A 6074-nucleotide genomic window follows, 5' to 3' on the forward strand; every position below is an offset into this window, starting at 1 on the left:
TGCAGCACTTGTATATTCTGGAGGAGGAGAGAATACCACGGTTGTCAAATTCCTGCTTCTCCCGTCATACTAATACAGGGATGCCTTTGACAATAATTTCTGCTTTTTAAAAAAAATTTGATTTTAAGTCAGTTCAGTGCCCCAAGCCCCATGGGATACCGAGGGGGGTGTGTGTGTGTGTCCTCCATGCATCTGGCTTAACCCGTTTGCCCAAAGCTTCGGGTTTAGACAAGGATAAACAGCACCTCCTTCAGCCTTCATGTTCCAAGATTCCGTTTGACGCCTTTCGAAGACCGGAACGTCAGTGAATGTAGAAAAATATCAGATGAAGAAAAGTGCCTGTGATTCATTGGTTCATTGGTTCTTCTTTATTTTCCCCCTTTTTTTTATTCATCTCCAACTCTCCATTATGTGAGGTCCTAAATGGTTGTTTGTTTCTTAAGCAATACTTGGCATAAATGTATGAGCGTGTATTTTACATAAACAAACAAGTCAAGTATTTCTGTTAACCTATTTTCTCACGAGCATGAATGTTTGAAATTTAACAGAGCTTGTGTCAAGACACGAAACTCACGTGTGTGTGTGTGTGTGATTGTTTTATATGTATAAATGTTACTGGAATAATAAGTTTAATAAATAAAAAATCCTAAGTGTTCTTACGTATAGAAATGTATGTACTTACATAGTGCTGAGTAAGACACATGACAGCAAAAAAAAAAATTAAAACTAAAACGATATCATTCTTATAAATATTGTCAAGGTGAAACGATTTACTGTGTCACCTGTTCTTCTACATTCATTTGCATGTAAATCCATTTTCATATCTTGCTTACAATGCTCACAAAAGAAGTATGCAACAACATTTATTTCCTTAATTCATAAAGCTATTTATCTGAAATACTTGAGCAAAAATTGTCTTTTAAAATAATAATATTTGTTTCCCTGACTTTTGTTCATTTTAGCAAGTTTTCTTTTTAAGTTTAAACCTCGATTACCCGAATCATCATTACTGAAATCTATCTTGTTTATACTATATTTTTGCCACTAATACATGGAGAAATTAGTGCAAAGTATACACCGCCTCGAAAACGGTCATATCAGCCTTTGACCTGCCTATGTATTCTTCGAAAACTCCTTTAATCTTTATTGTCACCCGTCAGTTTAGGTGTCTGCTCCCTTACCCTGTCAAAAGTTCGTGCCTGCCCTCTGCGCTCCAGATGTGTGTGTTCATTATTTAATATTTAATGGATGGGTTCTTTATTACGTGAGTTTTAGGTGGACAGTGGATGTACAGTAGATCTATTGCCTTTTACTCCAGTCTTTGAGGTGTAAGTCAGTTTTCTTTTATTTTTTTTTTTTTTTAGTATTATCCTTCTCATTAAAGAAACGAAGCAGGGCAGAATAAAGACAAGAGTGTTCAGATTAACATATTTCAGTGGAATCTTTTTTGATACGAGTCTTAAGTGCTTTGGTGTTTACAAGAACTATTCCAGTCATTCCTAAAAAAAACTTGGTTTCAAGTATTTGAATGAACAAGAAAATTATAAAGTTGTAATCATAGTTGATTTGCCTTAGAATTTTCACAGAATATTGTGGGTAGCATTCAGATCATTAAAACATACTATAGTAGCACGAGTCTTAAACGGAGAATCAAATCCACAGTCATGTATCCGTACGAATATGTTTAAAAATAAAGCTAAACAGAGAGCTTTCGAGAATCTGTACGTTTCCCCTTTTCAGTTACAGAGTCTCGAAAGCTCCCTGTTTAGCTTCATTTTCAAATATGTTTGCACACATTCGTGACTGAGGATTTGTTCCTCCATTCAAATCATTCATCAGAATATCACAGGACATCCTATCATCGTGAACAAAAAATAACTAACTGACAAGAAGCTATTTTCATTCGGAGCGCACCACCCTCTAAATACCAGAAACATTTACCTAGACCTATAGCCTCCCATCCGTGCAGAGAACCAGCACTATTTCGCCCCTTAGTTTAGTGTCATACATTATAGAAACCTTTTCTACGCAACCAGCTCTGATCAGATAGCGATCTCGCCACCCAAGACGATTATGCAATTAATTTCTAATGGGAATTTTATGTTTGGGGACGGGGGGAAGGTCTGAAGAGTGGAATGATGTGAACCTCGCAAGCTCGAGGCTTAAACATGATCATCTCATCCTAAACTTTCTGGTTTGGTTGCAATCTGAAAAATATGACGAAATGATTATTAGTGAATGAAGGTCTTCCTGGATTCAGTACTTTTGCAGTCGAAAAGTAACAACGCTAAATAATAATTTTGATGTAAGGATTTATCATAACGACTAGAAATAGCTTGGCCTGTGCTGATGTTGTGACATGTTAACCAAAGCTTAACCATACGGAACCAGACAGCTATTGTAGATTGTTATACTTACACCCCTTGACAGGTGTGGACGTGAGGTATCTTTATATGAAAAGAGGAATTGTGCAAAACTGCACAAGAGGAATTCTAGTAACATCTGCTCTTTGCGGGTTAAAGCATCAAAACTGTTTTCGAAATCAAAAATGAAATACAGCAACTCGACCATTCGTACACGTACCCAAGGAGAAAGTAACTGAAAGCTTCACTCGCTAGGCATCAGGCAAGCAAAACCGTAATCTGGAAACATTTAAATTTTCAGCGCAATAAATTTCTAAATCTTGCGTCAAAGAATACACGCGTGTCAATTAAACTGAGCACTAAATCCTGGCTTGTTCGCTGCATAAACTGACAAAAGTTCAGAAAATGGTCATAATATCACCTAGTGGCCGATTTTTTTTTTTCAAAATAATATTTATATGAAGTGTTCTCAAATATTTTATTTTAAATAAACAATTCAAATAAAATGTTTACTGACATTCATAAGAAAGTTGAAAGTGTTCGCCGAGCTTACGGAACAACAACATCCTCTCTCCTTCAGAATGTACATTGGGTGATAATCAAAGTCGAAATAAAGAGTAATGTATACACACACATATGTATATATACATGTGTGTATGCAGTATACAGATTTTTGTATATATTATATATATATGCATATATATATATATATATGTATATTTATTTATATATATATATATATATATATATATATATATATATATATATATATATATATATATATATATATATATATATATATATATATATATATATATTTCATATTCTCAGGTTCTGAGTGTTACTTAGCCTCTGTGTTGTATCTCAGTGAACGGACAATAATTGCTTTGTGAATAAAGCATTAAAACTGAAACCTAATTTTCAAAAGAATATAGGGACATTGCTGTTCGTATCAGTATCAGAACTAAAAGAAGTAATAGCGTAAGTTGCAGCGGCAATTGCTGCAACTACCAACAATCTAGAGGTCTGAATATTGAAAGTTGTTTCAGTTTCATCACCGTCGAGGAAACAGCGTTGTTGCTGAGCGAGAACATCACCCGAAAGAAGCACCGCCGAAGAGATTAGTGAAAGGTTCCATTTCGACGAAAGTGAAACTCAGGCGGCAGTATCGGATTCATAACACCAAAAGCCAGTTTACCTCTAATGACGATGTTTCATGAAAGATGATCACATCAGTCGCTGCTGTCTACGCCCTTCGGGTGCTTGATTCACAAGTTTCACTTACAGAAGCTTGTATACTCTCTATGACAGTTTTTTCATTATATAAAATATAATTATGTGTATATATATATATATATATATATATTTATATATATATATATATATATATATATATATATATATATAAATCTATCTATCTATCTATGGATCTATATATATATATATATTTGTATGATATATATATATATATATATATATATATATATATATATATATATGTATATATATATATATATATATATATATACTTAGACCAGTATTTATTAGACCAGTATTTCATCATATTATCTCTCTCTCTCTCTCTCTCTCTCTCTCTCTCTCTCTCTCTCTCTCTCTCTCTCTTCTTCTTCTTCTTCTTCTTCTTCTTCTTCTTCTCAGCGCGATACCATTTTTCTTCATGAAATTTCCTCACTCCGCGAAACAGCCCGGCAAGCTAACGAGGTAAATGACTACTGAAGTCCTTCAAGAAGCTAAAGCAGAACAATTGCAAAAGTTGGAAAGAATCTGCAGATTCTCGGGACCTGAGTCTCACTGGCTGCAACGTGGTTTTGTGATTTTTATACCTCTGTGATTTGGCAAGCTTAGGAATGGAACAATCTGGGAAAAGCTGGAACGATCTGGGAAAAGCTAACGGCGAAAGTCAATTTTAATTCGTTTTCCGCAAAAGTTTGTGTCCATTACGAGCGGAATGAGATGGAAGGGATACCAGCTTCCGAAAAGTATAGATGGCGTTGGTGTCGTCACCGAAGAGTCGAGTCATGCGCACTAGTGCTTCGATATTATTTAGTCAACGCTGTCATTTAGTTAATGCGCGAGACTGATCAACGCTTCCCCTCTGATCCAAATTGTTGGAGTAAGTTACGGGCAAACTATGCTCCTGCACATATTAAATTCCACAGGCGAAATGCTGGCGTTTAATTGACAAAAATAGGTGCCGGGCATATTGCTAATTGCCTGCATACCAGCAGCGACAAAACAACATTAGCTGGATTACTAGAAACTCCATAAGCTTTTTATTAGCATATTTTAACATACAGTTGTCGTTAATCTCACTGCAACGATAAATATTATTCGGCTGATGTTATTCTTACTTTCGGTACGGAAACAGTCTTTTATTTTTTCAAGCTTTCTTGGTGGAGTTTAACTTTTTGTTTCAAGGTGTCATGTGAAACTTTACACGTATATGAATTCATTCAAGTGGACGCATTACTGGCGGAAAGGTAGGGCGAATTTGTTTATCTTATCTCTATAACTTCGGGTGCAGGTAATGAATATCTATATTTGACGCTACATGCAGGCAAACTCTAAACTCTTAGACTACGTACTGGTATATAGATCCATTAATAATTATTTATGAGTCGGTCTATAGATTCGCTACAATTTTCTAGACTAGAATTTTATCTATGAGTCGGTCTATAGATTCGCTACAATTTTCTAGACTAGAATTTTATCTATGAGTCGGTCTATAGATTCGCTACAATTTTCTAGACTAGAATTTTATCTATGAGTCGGTCTATAGATTCGCTACAATTTTCTAGACTAGAATTTTATCTACGGATCAAGTCTACCGCTCATGATTAGATCGGAATCGTTCAGTTGACGTGATGTTTGCAGAACCGATGAATTTCTGAAGGAAAAAAAATAAGTTGGCGAGAAAACTCCGAAAGCGAAACAGTTGGAAATTTTGAACATTTTTGCGTTCGCTTTTGTTTCCGAAGTTTCGCGTCTGCTTGTGTTTCGGGAGGGTAGAAAATGCCCGATGTTAAGTAAAGAAAAATGAAGGGGGGAAATGATGCATTCGCTGAAAGTTTGCAATGATACTTGTCAAATTTAACGATACCATTTTATAATGTTCCCGCGTGTAATCAACGTTCTCTGAATAAGAATTCATCATTGCGAAATGTGTGAGGACTTTCTTTGTTATTAGGTGCATTTTGAGCTCTGAAGTAATGTTAATGAATATTTTTCATTTGTTTATAATGGTTTAAAGAAACCAAATTTGTGTCGTAAGTATCTAGAGCTGATTTCCATGCCGTAATTAAAATTTATAACCTAAAATTATAACTCATTGTGAAATTACTCTGTTAGCTGTTATGTTACTATTATTCTTTTTTTATTATTTTGATCCGGACTCTAAGTCTTCAAGAACAAGGACAGTTTCGAAGACAAATCTCCGAACTGTAACTCAGAAGCCACCACTTTGACCTCCAATTTACTCCTCGTGTTTATATCTGAGGATATTGCATCGACCCTCATTTGGTACCTTAGAAGACCCTCTTTTTTATATTTACCCTTCATTTATGACATTAATATTTATCTTAATTCATTCCTGAATCTTATATCTTTCGATTCCTGAGACAACTCTATGGATCCTTTTGGTGCCTTGTACTGAAAGACCCTTCTTCCAGTAACTGTGCCACATCTTGGTTC

At 35.1% G+C, this 6074-nt stretch overlaps 1 protein-coding gene across 1 annotated transcript in view; it reads left to right on the forward strand.

Annotated features, from left to right (window-relative positions):
- LOC136829995 (vesicle-associated membrane protein 7-like) overlaps window positions 1-6074 on the forward strand; it is a 140033-nt gene that overhangs the window by 58320 nt on the left and 75639 nt on the right. The gene's annotated exons all lie outside the window — the stretch shown is intronic.

The sequence above is a fragment of the Macrobrachium rosenbergii genome, chromosome 4 (assembly GCF_040412425.1).
Source record: "Macrobrachium rosenbergii isolate ZJJX-2024 chromosome 4, ASM4041242v1, whole genome shotgun sequence".
In the NCBI taxonomy this organism is placed as follows: Eukaryota; Metazoa; Arthropoda; class Malacostraca; order Decapoda; family Palaemonidae; genus Macrobrachium; species Macrobrachium rosenbergii.